Source organism: Ambystoma mexicanum, chromosome 4q, assembly GCF_040938575.1.
Source record: "Ambystoma mexicanum isolate Mex_15411 chromosome 4q, UKY_AmexF1_1, whole genome shotgun sequence".
NCBI lineage: Eukaryota > Metazoa > Chordata > Amphibia > Caudata > Ambystomatidae > Ambystoma > Ambystoma mexicanum.
In genome coordinates, this window is record NC_090928.1 from 965,658,971 (window position 1) to 965,675,013 (window position 16,043).

Sequence of the window (16,043 nt, forward strand, 5' to 3'; positions counted from 1 at the left end):
CCACCCATACTTGCCTGTCCTAAGAGATAATTCGCTTAGATTGGCGTGGGAACAGTTCTTCGCCTGGGCACTGAACGACTACTTGATAGGGAGAACTTGAAAACAACAACTAACACTAATAACAAGCATATTGAGAATTTTCAGGCGGGCAACTTTAACGTCGCAAGAATTAGCTGCCGGACTGCAGCAAGGTAAGAGCAAAATGCCGGTGAGATTAGCCTCTGTAATAAAGATGATAGGGATTTTGATGATCACCGGGTTCTTGGCTGCCTCTGAATGGCAGAACAGTTATGCTATCAATATTTTTGCTGTACCCAAACCTAATATACCCCCACCCCCGGCTGCAACAGGTGTTACGTCAGGTGGTACTAGCAAAATTCCACACAAGGGAAATAGAGTTAAACGCAGCACATACTCAGACAATAAAGATATTGACAACTACATACAAAATTCAGCACACGTCTCGAACAACATGTGGTACCAACACATGACTCAAATAGGTAAACAAACAACAGAAGACAGCTGCTACGTCTGCTCATTGATCCCATACGCCATGAGCGCTTCACGAACTTTCGTTGCCACGGAAATAGATGAAAAAACAGCACGATGTATAATATACCTGGCACTGTTCCAAACGAAAGGGAGATTTCAAGGGAACACGGTGCACCTGGTATGGAAAACACGAGACACATACCCGTACGAAAATAACTTCCTCAAGGGTTATTTGAGTTACCACAAGGCCAGTTTACATGCTGAAGCATTCAGATACATAACAAGTGGCCCTGAAAAAGGAGAAACAAAGAAAGTAACACTACAGTACCTACCATGTGATTGGTACGCCACTGAAGTTCCTGGTAAACAAGGATGTTGGGAAAGACCACTGATAATAATAACAGGGAAGGTGTACCTGGGTGACAAATGGGACACAGGAGTGGTTGGCAGCAACATGGTAATGAGAGAGGATACTACAACTATTGCTGAACACAACAACAGATGTTGGATGACTTGGGTCAAGTACGTACCCATGCTAACGTGGATAGAGAAGGATGAAGACCCAATAACAATACTGCCGATGACTGCACCTAAGGTATGCTACCAACATAAAGGAGAAGTGGACGTGGGATACAACACCAACTGTGCAAGCGTGACAGAGGGGGGAGCAGGAACAGCAGTAGTAATGGACCATTACTGGGCCTGTGGAGACAAGGCATACCACACACTGCCCCCTCTGTGGAATGGTATATGCACAATGGTACACGTTAATGTACCATCACTAGTGGTGCCCTAGAAACATGTGAATGTGGCGAACTTCCCCAAAATGGATGAAGGAAACAAGAGGAAGAAGAGATCTGTACAGCTTCAGAAGGGGCCAGAGAACAAAAACAACGGCAACAACACTGTCCTGAATAGAAAGAAAAGACAAGGAGAACCTCTGACAGGAAATTACCTATGGGGAAGGTCGGAAACAGCACTCACTTCAATTCCGCCAGAACACAGACTATTCAGCAGAGCAGCAATGTTCTTCTCCTCAATAATACATCCGGGACTACAGGCTTACGCAAACGCAAAATTGCTCCAGATAACTAGATGGGAACTAATGATGACAATTAACTCTACAGTAAATGGATTCAACGCAATAAAAGAGGAACTGCGAGCAGTGAGGATGGTAGCACTACAGAACAGATATGTACTGGACCTCCTCACAGCAATGGAAGGAGGGGTTTGCGCAAAGATAGGTCAATCATGCTGCACATTCATCCCTGCTAACGATGCTGACAATGGTACACTGACAGAAGCAGTGTCACAATTGGCCCAGATGCACTCCAAAATGATGGATGAAAGTAAAGGTGTGAAAAAGGATGAGAGCTGGTTTTCGATATTATGGTCATGGATGCCATCTTGGCTGTCAGATGGACTGAAGATTATAGTTGGATGTATTATTTTGGCTGGAGCTGCACTTATCATAATAAGATTTTGGAAGGCCCGGAAGGCACGCACCACAGACGAGATGATCGAAATGGTCGGTATGCACCCCTTGATGCCAGCAGATGACGGCACACACACAGGCACAATAATAAAAGAGAGAGAGAGGTTGCGCAACCAGATCATCACCAACCACCTGGACCCACCATCTGTGAAGCTCGAAAACCCAAGAAACCCAAGGAGCTACATAGGGAAATGGGTATACTGCACACCTGGAGGAACCTGTGTATATATGTATTGGTCATTTGAAGACCATGTTAACCACTATTGGGAGGAGTAACTAAAATATGGAGAGTGAGAGGAGATAAGGAAAAGGATATGTTTGTGGTCGACAAGTCGACCAGAGGGGGGACTGAAGTGGGAAAAGGGAACAAAAGGCTCCCACCAATCCCCTCTCACCCCTGGCCTAGAGGATCACGGCCCAGACACCCGCCACGAGAGGAGTTTGCCCATCTTCCAGACAACCAAATACCCTGGTACAGGAACATACGGATGTGCCCACTCGCGTGCCCACCCGCCTGCCCACCAGCCTGCCCTGCACATACCGACACCTGCGGCATGGATGGACTCGACTGAACCATCCAGCACTAAATCAACACATCGTTAGAGATGCCATGACGACCTAGCCAACGGTCAGCGCACCCGTGCAAACATGCACACTGGACACTCCCACACCAATCCACACGAAGAACATACTCAGTGCTATGATGTAGGCGATGGACACACCCACGGACGTGCATCTTTATTATTTTTCACATAGGCTTTTCAAAATGCAGAAACACAAGACGCATAATGAACTCATCTAAAAGCTTGCTCACGCTCCATAATGAGATATATAACGAAGACACGATACTGGGGATGAAGCAATATGATACCATAACCTAAAGCGCCTGTGTACCAAATGGCTCCACCTATGCACCAGACCCAAGTAGGCCGCAAGCAAAAGCTTCCATGAACATTGAATGAGCAAGAGTTTGGTTGCTGACCCTGCAGAATGAGCCCGGCGAAAGCAGACAGTCAAGGGCACAACGTTGCAAACTCGCATACCGCAAGCCGACGCCAAGGTCACACCTGCAAATCAAGCCAGGCACACAGTGGGAAATGCAATATTAATTGTGCAGAATTCTGCCTCAACCACTGTCCCACCTCACGTGACCAAGCCGAACCTGATAGGGTGCCAAGCCCAGGAGGAGGGAGGCGCCTGGATCCCCCGTCTCAAGACACAGGCAGATACAATTAAGCGACTCAATGGACATCTGCGGCGGTGGGAGTAGTCGGCCTTCCAGCATATGAATAAATCCTCACATTGTCTGCACATACCCATAGTGAAACATTGTTGCAAATGACAGGTGCACCGCGAGCTGGGAACAGCGATGGTCCCAGACTGGGGGGCTCGCAGGTGGACCAATCAGAACATGGGGCTCTTATCACTGACGCCATTAACATTGACCAATCCTCAGGGGTCTTCATGTAACAATTTTTATGTATCAAATTGAAGGGACAACCCAAGTATACCACCTGACTGACCCTTAACCACTAACAACGTTCTCTATACGTATGCTATACTAACCCTACCACTCGGGGAACCAATCCAGAGTGGCGATAGGTTTTTTGCTAACTTTCCCAGGTGAGGCAAGTAGCGCGTCATACTAAAGTAAAAAGGGCCTGCGAGCCCCACGATGAGGAGAGAGTGTCAGGACGGACGCGTACGATCCTCGACCCATCCCTGCCGTTTTGTTTAATAAACAGCAGAACCACCTTGCTTCTTGCGTGTGTCTCATACTCTATCTCTTTTTTTGGGATATACGGGAGGAGTTGGGGCCTCCCTGCCCGGAGGTCCGCGGACGGCCCAGCCGACCCCGGGAGAATTTCCCCCCGACACCCTACTTTTGAAATCGCTGTTAAGTTGGAAAACGTATATAGATCTAACTCTACTTAAGTGACAATTCATGTTATTGTGCCACTTGTGCATAGCATGGCACATTTTTGCTGTTTTCATTAGATTACTAATTCTGATGAGGCAACACTAGACACCATGTATTAAGTTTTATCAACATTTATCACTGTGTACCAATTTTGTTCCAAGTATTTTTAATTGTTAGCTAAAAGTTTGGTCTGACGTGAGACAGAATACCTTGTTAATATAAAACGGCTAGCTTCCTGAAATTAATTTCCCTTTAATCAAGCATGAAGGGATAGCAATGTCAGGTGGCAGGCCTATCATGTAGCAATCAAGGGTCTGTGTTAGGGATACAGCTGCAGTTTCGCCACCATTTTTAAACACCTCTTCCTAGTATGGTTTAACCGTTTCGATTGCTACTTAGGGCATCCACATAGGTCCTAATTACCTCAGGAAAGTATTGAAGTCCATGCAGTGAAAGGGTTAATAATAATAATCACTAATATTGCCACAGTCTTAACAGCATCTGCCAGACCTGCTTTTGACTATTGTTTTCATACAAGATGCGGTGTAGAGCCGTCTATGATTTGCAGAGGTGTTCCCATAGGAAAGCTTTGAAACTGTACGGAAAATGCAATGACGGCGCTCCCAGCAGTGACACGGTTAATAATAGAGTGATTCCATAATACGTGGATCCTGTTGTTCTTTACAGCAGCTGCCAGATCTGCCCTTGTCCATTGTTTTCATATTGGATAAGTATGAATGCATTTAATGCAACACATGTCTTTGTGCTAGATAGACAGTGTTTCTTTGTCCATTTTGTCCTTAGTTCATGCCAGCCCTTGCCTTCAACGGTATCCAGTATTTGGGTGGCAAGCTTCTTGATATTTGTCTCAGTCAGATGTTATCTGAATAGAGTACAGACTTGATATTTAGTGCTCCGCCACCTGTATCTATTTGACTCAGAGGCTTATAAAACCTCTTAATAAGGACAATTTTCAAAAAGTGAAGGTATCCATACCTCTCTCGTGCTTCTATGGCAAGGTCAGCTTTGCATTGCGTAAGTGTTTTTGTTTCTCACCTATTCAAGACCATATTGGGCCTCATTATAACTCCAGCAGTAGCTGTGCCGGTAAAAAAGGCAGGCTGCCGCCGAAGTTATGTTTTTTTCCGACGCATGGCAATGGGGAATCACCGGGGCATTACAGCCCCGGTGGTCCGTGAAGCCAGGCGCCGGAAAAAGTAACTCCCCATTCCCATTGAGTCCCATAGTCCCATAGGACTCAATGGGAATGGGGAGGACGGATGCACCGGCACTGTGTGCAACAGTGCCGGTGCATCCGTCCAAGTCTACGGCGGGTGCCGTTCCACCCGCCAGGTCAGAACTGGCTGGCAGGAGGGCATCCCGGCCACAAACGTGCACTTTGCCAGTCCGGTATCAACGGTGACGGTAAGCCTACCGGCACCATTGTTACCAGACCGGCAACGTTATAATGAGGCCCATTGTCTTTTATGAGACACCCTCTTTCTTCCACAGACTTCTTGGTTTTAACCTGGACAGAAGTCATTACCTATACGTATCAGGGCAACAGTAGTCCATTAATGTATATATATGACAATGCATTACTTACCGTAAAAGCATTTCTGATGGTTGTATCTGCTTAGATTCACATGCTTTGCATAGTCCGACATCCAGTGGTCACTGCGGAGTATTGCATTTTGTTTTTCGTAGTCGAAAAGGGGACGTCGACAAGGCGTGTCTGTAACACTATCCCTATAGTGACGTGCATTGTACCCACAATCCCTCACGCATCGAGGTCCCTCTGTTTGTATTTTTTCTGCCCTGGGGGAGCCTATTAGACGTGAGTGAGTACAGACAAGAGAGAAAGGTAAAGATGTCTATGTTCCTTCCATCCGAGTGGGGAAGAAGGGTGGGCGCATGTGAATCTAAGCAGATACAACCATCAGAAATGCTTTTACGGTAAGTAATGCATTGTCTTCTGATGTTTGTTAATCTGCTTAGAATCACATGCTGCGCATAGACTAGCAAGCAGTACCCGGAGTTGGAGGTGGCTTGTGAGAAGGAACAGTAGAAAATAGATGCCTTAACACTGCTTGCCCCACCTGGGAATCAGATCTAGAGTGGGCATCTAGACAGTAGTGTTTTGTAATGGTGTGTACAGAACTCCAGGTTGCCGCTTAGCAAATGGACTCCAGAGGGACATTTGCAATGAATGCTATGGAAGCCCAAGTGCCTCGAGTAGAATGTGCTCTTGGCTTGAAGGGTAGTTCTCTCTTAGCAAGAGTGTAACAGAGAGTGATGCATTGGACAATCCATCTAGATATAGTGGATTTTGAAAATGCATCTCCTTCTCTTCCTGCTGCCACCGAGACAAAGAACTGATTATTCTTTCTCAGAGGTCTAGTTCTTTCCATGTAAAACATGACAGCCCTGCGTACATCTAGTGTATGCAGGCTCTTTTCTCCCAAACTTGAAGGGTTCTGAAAGAACGTTGGTAGTTCTATTGATTGGTTGACATGGAATTTAGAAATTAATTTTGGTGCAAACCTAGGATGTGTGCGTAGAACCACCTTATCCTTGTGAACTGTTACAAAGGGGTCTACTATAGAGAGCACTTGTAGTTCACTCACTCTCCTAATGGAGGTGATAGCTATTAAGAAAGCAGTTTTAAGAGTGAGGTTCTTAAGGGATGCTTTGTGCATGGTTTCAAAGGGTGAGCCCATAAGCCTGGTAAGTACCACATTTAGGTCCCATCCGGGAGCTGGGGGAGCTATAGGAGGGTGTATTCTCTTTACTCCCTCCATGAAGTCCTTAATAACTGGGACTTTCCACCATGACACTTTGTGTTCAGAAGTGGTGTATGCGGAAAGTGCAGCTAGATGAACTTTAATGGAATTAAAGACCAGACCTGAGTCTAACAAGTGAGTCAGGTAATGAACAATCTGTGTGGGAGAGCAGTCAACTGGGTTGATCTTCTTATCTCTACACCAGATGACAAATCTTTTCCATTTGCTGTGACAGCATGTTGTACGGGCAGGGAAGTTTCACTGGAGGAGATAGAGACATTTCCATCAAGTGAGCAAACCACGGCTGCCGGTCCCACATCGGGGCCACTAGTATCATGGTAACTGGTTCCTGGTGAATCTTGTGCACTATCTTGTTGAGGAGGGGATGCGGGGGTGAAAAGCGTAAACAAATTTCCCTGACCATGGTATCGATAGACCGTTCCCCTTGGATTGGTTCTGGGGGTACCTGGAGGCGCAATCTTGGCATTGGGAGTTCTCCAGTGTTGCGAACAGATCTATTTCTGGGATTCCCCATTGTGTGAGGATGTCAAAGACAATGTCTTCTTATAACCGCCATTCGTACTCTGCGGGCAGAGGGAAGTCTCTGCTGAGTTTGTCTGCCAGCAGATTGAGTTCCCCTGGTACATGTTGTGACAACAGAAACATGTTGTGTTTGAGAGCCCACTTCCAGATGTTCTGGGACAGCTTGGACAGTCCTGGAGAGTGAGTGTCCCCTTGCTTGTTCAGATAGTACATGGCTGTGGTGCTGTCTGTGAGGACCATCACTGTCTTCCCTTGCAGGTGTGCCTGGAAAGCCTTCAGTGCTTTGAAGACTGCTAGCAGTTCCAGCAAGTTTATGTGTTTGGATGCCACGCTCGGAGTCCAAACTCCGTGTGTAGTCTGATGGGATAGGTGAGCCCCCATCCTGTGAGTGATGCGTCTGTGGTTAGTGTGGCCTCCACTGCGGGGGTGGCGAATGGTTTCCTTATTACAAGGTTTTCCTTCGACCACCACCCTAGCGAGAGAACCAAGGCCTGCGAGACCACCACTAGATCATCCCATTGTCCGCTGGCCTGACACCACTGGCTGTTGAGCCACTCTTGCATTGGGCGCATGCGCAGTCGCGCGTGAGGTACCAAATATATACATGACGCCATTATTCCTAGCAAACGCATTGCTTTGCGCACCATCACCTCTCGACCGGCCACATATTGAGGGATCTAAAACAGCATATTTTGGACCCTCTCGTTGGAGGGGAAGACGAGGCCGTCCTTTGTTCGAATTAGAACCCCTAGGAATTGTTTGATCTGGCTGGGGTCTAGGCTGAACATCTTCTCGTTGATGGAGAAGCCCAGTTGGAACAAAAGGTCTACAGTCTTTTGGGTATTTGAGAAGCATGTTTCGCTTGAATCCCCTGTTATGAGCCAATCGTCAAGGTGAGGGTATACTGGGATGGACAACCTGCGCAGGTGGGCCACTGCCACTGCCAGTACTTTCGTGAATACCCTTGGCGCTGACGCTATGCCGAAGGGTAGCACTCTGAACTGGTAGTGTTTGCACTCTATCATGAACCTGAGGTCTTTTCTGTGCGCTGGCAACATTAAAATATGAAAGTATGCATCTTTCATGTCCAGTGTTGTCATGTAATCTCCCTGCGAAATTAGGGGGATTACTTCCTGTAGGGTCGCCATGCGAAATGTTTGAGGTTTGACAAGTTTGTTCGCTGGGTGCAGATCTAGTACAGGGCGCATGGTTAAGTCCTTTTTGGGTACAAGGAAGTACACTGAATAAATACCTTCCGTTACCTGTGATAGAGGCACAACCTCTATTGCTCCTTTTAGTAGCAGTAGTTCCACTTCTTGAAGAAGAATGGCAAAGTGTTCCGATGACAGGCGTCATCCCCTTGGGGGTCTGTACTTGGGGGAGCAACTGAATTCTATACAGTACCCGTGGGCTATAGTTGACAATACCCATCGGCCTGATGTTATTCCCTCCCATGCTGGTAGGAAAGATGTTAACCGGCCCCCGACCGGTGATGCATGGGAGGGGACCCGGATCTTCGGGTCATTTGGTGTTGGTAACCGGGGAATCTCTGGGAGTGGGGCCCGACCTCTGCCCTTGCCACAGCGCTGTCGTCTTTGCGTGTACTGGCCACTGGTTCCCTGAGTAGAGGACCAGTTGCCTGAAGTGTACTGCTGTTGTTGGTGTTGCCCTCGAAAAAAGCGTTTGTTGCCAAATCCTCGCTTATTGGGAGGCCTTGAGATTTGGTATAAGGTCTTGATGGTGTCGAACTCTTTCTTTGCAGTCTCCAGTGCGTCGTCCACTGCCTTCCCAAAGAGGTTAGGCTCCTCTATTGGTTTGTTAATGAGTGATGCTTGTGTTTCTGGCTTAAAACTGGAATTGCAGAGCCAGACATGACGCTTCAGAAGAATTCCCTGTACTAAGGAACGGCCAGCCGTTTCTGCAGCATCATTAGTGTTTTTAATGATGCTCTGGTTAACCAGAGTTCCTTCTTTTACTGTGGCCAATAAGCGAGTTCTTAAGGGTTCAGGAACTTCCTCGAGGTCTTGCCATAATTTTCCCCATTGGGCATCAGCATAACTTGCCAGTAGTGTATTATTATTGGCAATTCTGGTTGAAAAAGCTGCCGAGGCTGTAATTCTTTTACCCAGGGCATAGAGCTTCTTTCCTTCCTTGTCTGGGGGTGCTTCGCTGGTTGACAGCGGAACCACCGCTCTTTTCCTTGTGGTAGTTACCACCAAGGAGTCCGGAATTGAGTGACACCTAATGTATAATGGGTCTGACTTAGAGGGAGTAAACAATTTTTCAATTCTGGGATTGACCCCTCTTACCAGTGCAGGTGTGGACAGCAATGGAGTAATTTGTCTCTTAACTGAGGCGAGGAGGGGAATGGTTTGACTAGTGGGAGGTTTTGCTTTAATGATCTTTTCCACAAAATCAGTATATGGGGTAATTTCGCCAGTTTCAATCCCAAAATGCGCTGCTGCCTTTCGAAGTAGCGCATTGAAGGTGGGTTGATAATCTATTGGTGATGGATTCCTGACTGGTGTGGTCTGAGGAGAGGGAAGGTTTAAGATGTCAGGGTCTGTAGACTCTTGGTGACTGCCAGGGCTGTGAGCCACCTTCATCTGGGTCTTCCTCGAAGCCCCCCCCCAACCCATGTCAGTGTTTTCCTCAAAACCTTGTTCCTAGGTTTTGTTGGTCTTCAATATTTAAGAACTCCTCATCTTCCTGGAAGTGAGAGTCTTCTTCAGGGAGGTCATAAGTATTCATGTCCTCTTGGAGGGGGTTAAATAATCTAGGATATTTAGCCCTAGGGTCCTCCTGAAGCGCCTCCCTTGGTCTCTTAGGTGTTATTTTCAGGAGTGGACATAAATCTGTCCAGCTTGTCCATACATGACTGGAATCTCGAAACAGTCCAGTATGGTAAACCAGAACGGTCTGGAGGTGAAAAAGGAGGTCCCTCTGCCTCTATCCATCTAGGTCTGTCCCATAACGTCGAGGATAAGGTCCCTTCGCCTTCTGAGAAAACTTCTCGCAGGCTAGGGCCTTCTTTCTTCCGGCATCCTCTGTGCGTCCCTGGCCTTGTGAACGGTTTTCGGCGTGTCACTCGCCATCCGTTTCTGGCCGTCCTTGGAAACTATACGCGCCAAGCTCTCGACGATTAGTTTCTCCATCGAGGGTTCGTCTGGCGTCGTGCTGGGTGGTGCCGAGTCTTTTTCGGCGACGATAGCGCTCTTACGCGCCGCGTCGCCTGATGTTTTGGTGGTAGCTCCCTTCTCTGCAGGTAGCCCAGTTTCTAGTCGCGGTTGCGGTGGCGGGGAGGGCTTGCGACCCTTATGGTCGGTGGAGGTCGCCGGTAGGCCTGGTGTCTCCGTTGGTGCTAGGGCTGTCTTCGTCTTCGACGAAGACCTGCCGTGGGTTGTGTGCTTATGTTTGTGTTTTCTGTGTTCGTCAGTGTCGCCAGGGTGTTCGTCCCCATAAGCAGGGCGTGAGCCGAGCTTGTCGGGGCCGGGGACAGACGACGAGGAGCGGGAACGCTCCCTAGAGAGGACTACAACCTCTGGTGCGGAGGTCGGATTATCACTATCCTCGACACACTTGGCGGCGGCGGGTGAGGAATCAGACCTAGACATAGCGTAGGCTGCCCACCTTTTGACCCTGCGGTCCTTTAAAGTCTTAGGCTTAAGAAGCTTACAGGCCGCACAGCCGTCGTCTTTGTGGTCGAGGGGCAAGCAACGGTTACACCGTTTGTGCTTGTCTTTCCAAGTGAATTTGCCCTTGCAGCGCGGGCAAAATCTAAAGGGAGTCCTCTCCATAGCTGAGGATACAGTTAAACATGATAACGACCCCGAAGGAAAGGGAGTGTAAAGAGAAAGGCATTCGCAGAAAGAACAAGAAATGTCCCACGACCCCACTCTCCCTACTGTTTTAGGCCGGAGAGGCCAGGCCACCTGTTCAGCAGCGCCGAAGGATCTCCTCCGTCGAAATCACCGCCGTCGAAGTTATTATTCGGCGGTGAAACAGCTTCTCAGCTACGACGTCGAAGGAGTGTTCTAATGTATATTTTCTTAAATAATGACCAAAGGGTCGAGTAAATGTCTTTGCAATTTCTCTCGAGGAGCTCCGCATAAAGGTGACCAATATCTGGGCGGAAAAAAACAATCTGAGGGACCTCGACGCGTGAGGGATTTTGGGTACAATGCACGTCACTATAGGGATAGTGTAACAGACACGCCTTGTCGACGTCCCCTTTTCGACTACGAAAAACAAAATGCAATACTCAGCAGTGACCACTGGATGTCGGACTATGCACAGCATGTGATTCTAAGCAGATTAACAAACATCAGAAATATATATATTGTGTGTAACACAATGTGTTCATCTGTGGGGACGTATATAGAGATAGGAGGGGCCTGTTTGCTTTAATTTTTCAGAATGCAGTCCAGAAAATGTTCCTTGTGGTGTGTATAAGTGTCTTCACACCAACATCCTTATTTTGTGGTATAGTATTTACTTTGATTTAGCTTGGGTACCCTTCTGGCATTTATTTAGTCCTGGAGTCCTCATTCTCACCCTGGTCTCAAAGAAAGGAACTGATGTCTATTCACAATCCTTGTTTTTGCTCATTCCATAAAAAGTTACATATTTTGAATTGACGAATGGGAATCATGACCAGAAAGGTTTGAAATTAGTCGAGTAAGCGAGGCAGAATATTTGTTTTGTTGAACACCTTTGTTCCTCGCCAAGAAGCAGAGGGCCTGATTCTGAGGTGCATGCAAAAATAGAAAAGTGTTGTTCCGTGGAGGAGCAACACTTTTTTAAAGTCACCATAGTATGTTCAACTAAGAATGTGGTGGCTGAGCATCAGAGCCACGGCTTTTGCATGTGCCTGATTTATGGCCTGATAGAAACCCTAGTCACCATCGTTAATTCAGGGCAGACACTGCAAGGGCATTCTCCTTTGCATGTTAAAATATGGCACTTCTTAGGTGTCTTTAACATTTCTACACAAGTTTTTCCTTTAAAACCTGGGCTTTTCCCTAGATGGCAACACCACTTTTCTAATTTATGAAGGCTCAGCGAGACTTCAGTAAATAAGAAAAGCGGCAGACCTTTTAGAAATCCTGCCACACTTGTGCATAACCTACCCCCACAACAAAAGGTTTTATGAGCGTTTGCAGTAGTTGGAAAGCATGACAATCCGCCCACCCACCACAGAATGGGGCTGCTGGATACTGGAGGGGAGAATCAGTCATGAGTCTATGTCGCGCCTCTTGATCTCAGAGTCTTGAATGAAGTGCCTTATAGAGGTGCTGGTAGGTTCCAGTGAAGGCAACTATCCCGTAATGTGTAGATTTATTATTCAGGCTAAATGGAAATCTGGATTTTAAACTTTGGATTTAAAATTCTAGAACAGAATAGTCATGTCCAGAATCTCAGATCTTTCCAAGTTTTTCTTTAATTCAGATACCTTCGAAAAGGCCCACAGCCCAATCCTACAAGGATGCAAGGACCTCCAAAGGAGGACAAGCATTGAATCGTTGCAAACATCAATTATTTTTATAAGGGACAACTCCAAATTGTGTATTGCAGTCATTTGATTGAGAGGTAGAAGTACAAGAGAGAAAATAGGCAGTCTTGTCTCATTCCCCTTCAAAACAGATTTCCTTTGTATGTTCACCAGTAAATGTCATTAAAGCATGGGTTTCAAAAGTTAGACATTATGCCATCTATACAGTTCGAACCCGTATAAATGTGCTATACCTGTTCGACATCTTCTTTGCATCAAGTCGGAGAATTGCAGTATGCTTATAAAATCTGTTTATGTAGTTGCTCATATTGTTTGATTTTAAGTGGTCTTACTTGATTTCCTGTTTGGGGTGTATCCTGGATGGTCGGGATCGATGAGATGGTGCAGGATCAGTTTAGTCCTTGAGGCCTGGATTTTGGTGTTCATAAGCAGCTCTGACAAATGCAAAGGGCCCAGAACTCTGCAGTCAGACATTTGCTCCATCTGCCAAACCTCTCACATATTTCTCACTATCAGAAGTCCCTTCACTGGCTCCTAGTCCAGCAGACAATTATATTTAAGATTCTTTGCCTGATTTTGATGTGCCTCCATGGGCATTCTCCCCTTTTAGTCGCCCAATAAATTGCACAATACTGTCCATCACAATCGTTTCTTCCGATCCACATCTAATGTCTGTGTCTCTCACATTGTCCAGAGTGGAGTCTGGTGTTTTTCGGTTTTGGGTCCACATCTATGGAATTCTCTCTGAAATATCTCGGACTACAGAACTCATATTTATGTTTTCAAAAGCATCTAAAAAGCTATATTTAAGACCAGCGCCTAGATGCAGTTTAGTCTGCATGGTCTCCCCTCTTTGGAGGAGAATATGCGCAGGACAAATGAAATTGAATGGTCTTGCACAAACCCCAGTGGCTAGAATCAGACCCTGGTTTCAGGATTATAGACATTGCCAGTTGAGTGATGCTCTTGGTCAGCTGAAAGGAGGTATGCAGTTTTGGGAGAGCGGTTCTGTAAAGCCACTTGCCAGTGGTACTGTGCTCAGCTTCAAGTTGTCTTTCAGACCTTCTTCCTTCACTATGAGAGCCTATCACTGGATTCTTTGACTTTTGAACAGTGGAAGCAGGCCTGGTTTTCTGATACAATTTTCTTGAATCTCAGACTTATGCATACTGCCTCCTAATGATTCTGGAAAAATTACTTTTGGCCGTTCATTTTGCTGTCCCCTTAGGTGTTTTTTTAATTATCTTTATATATAGTGTGCCTGCCAATATATTCTAAACTGTTTTCCCTCCATCGTCATATTTATGGTTTGTCATCAGATGAGAGAAGTGAGACTTATCTGTCAGAAATGTGTAGATGTTGTGTCTGTTTAATAGCCACCTCTAGTTAAGCTAACTTACTTTACAGCTTGCCTATAATTGCTTGTCCATTTAATTTTTAAGTCTAGCAGCTGTAACTACTATGTGGTCCCGTATTGCCACTTTGGGTATATCCTGCACACTTTCTTTCTTCACTATCTGTCATCTTCATTTAAATAGATTACGTTCGTTTTTATATGTCAGTTTGTTTGATTTGATTTTTCAGAAAGTAATCACCTGCAATACATTGGGTAAAACAAATCAAGAGTTGCAAACTTATTTTCAACAACCTAGAAGCAAGAAATCAATGGTTACAACCAATCTCCATCGCCTCCACTCAACAAGGTTTGCTTAGCCCCTCTTTGCTAATATATAATGAAAACTCTGCAGGCTAACTACAGTGTATGTTATGGCAGCAGATCTCTACATGTATAGATTGGATTGTACAAGTGAGCCCTACTTTGAGTAAACATCTAGTTAGCTTTGTGTGTTCATTGAGTAAAAGGAAAGAAAGGGACTAAACTGAGTGGCTGGCATAGTAGGCATAGGCATAGTAGGCAGAGTGTTGCGCCAACTAGGTAAAATATTGTATTTTGCAACCATCTCACTTTCAGGGTAGCTATAATAAAGCAACAGGGTGAAAAGATAGGATGACGAGTTTGGGTTCAGCTCATGGGTTGAGCACCCATTGCACAGATGTATGTAACCAGCAGGTCACAAAGCTAGGTTGAACATCGGAAGCATTTGGCCATGTGATCATGTACATTTTTTAAAGTATTCACTCGTCAATATGATGCACCTTTCCGAACAAAATGAAATATAGTGGTCACTATGAGATTTAGATACACTAACCTAAACTGTACTGAAAAACGTGGAAACAATGCAGTGTGTTACAGTAGCAATACCGTAATTATGCATTATGTAACTTAATTTGTCTAGGAATGGAATGGCAACACTGTCTCTACAAAAAATAATGTAAAAAACCTATTGGTATTTGCTAAACAGTATATAGTTAGCTTAATAAAATTGTCATTCCAATTACTTCTGGTTTACAATTATTTGAAAAGGCAAATGTTTTGGCTAGCACTGCCACACAGATTTTTGGCACTTCTAGCAGTGAAGGAGATTATTACTGCTGCGCTCTCTCTCTCTGTTAACCCATTTGAACTTGCAGCAAACAGAGAAAAGAGGATGGAGCGGCAAGAGAGGAATGAAGGCTGAGCTGTGCTTTCACTGAACAGGGTAATTTAAATAGCTAGCTTTGCTAATCAAGTGTCAGTTTAATTAGCAAACCTACAGAATTGCATAGCAAATTGCTATGGGACACTGCCTAGTCTATGTCTTGGATTGTATTCCTCTGACCCATCTTACTAATAGAACAAGGAAGGGGGATGAAAACATCTGCAAAAGGCTGTATCATATCTTCACTAAGAGCATATATTTCTACACCTTAACCCTAACGAGAAGCACAGACCATTTTATGTTAGCATTTTTTTTCCAACCCGCATGCATGCAGGGCACATGGACCGTGTACAACGGTTACTGTGCCAGGATAAATCACAGCAGTTTATAACATTGCAGTGTTAGCAAGAGGGGACTCACACATGGCTGGGGAGAAAGATGACATGCAGAAGAGTTATAACAGTGTGAGCCATAGCCAGTTGGGTGGGGTAGATTTCTGTGGTTGCTTGGAAGAACAGAAACTGAAGGTTAGAAAATCTGAAAGTGGAATGGAGAGAAGCCTGTATTTCAACTCCCTCGTTACCCTTCTGCATACACCCACTAAACAGAAGGCATCCATCTGGAACCATTTGCCAGACATACAGATGTTTCATACTCTGCTAAATGTGTCGAAACAAATGCGTTTGGTCTAGACCACAACACGTGCCATTAAGGCAGAGAAGAAAGCACAAGGTGATAAGATACAGTAATTCACCAC

General features: G+C 45.7%; 2 protein-coding genes across 2 annotated transcripts in view; one reads left to right on the plus strand and one right to left on the minus strand.

Moving 5' to 3' along the window:
• Positions 1 to 16,043, plus strand: part of LOC138468103 (ADP-ribosylation factor-like protein 6-interacting protein 4) — a 758,894-nt gene that overhangs the window by 604,081 nt on the left and 138,770 nt on the right. The gene's annotated exons all lie outside the window — the stretch shown is intronic.
• The window catches only part of RD3 (RD3 regulator of GUCY2D), a 246,759-nt gene that overhangs the window by 54,244 nt on the left and 176,472 nt on the right, over positions 1 to 16,043 (minus strand). The window lies entirely within an intron of this gene.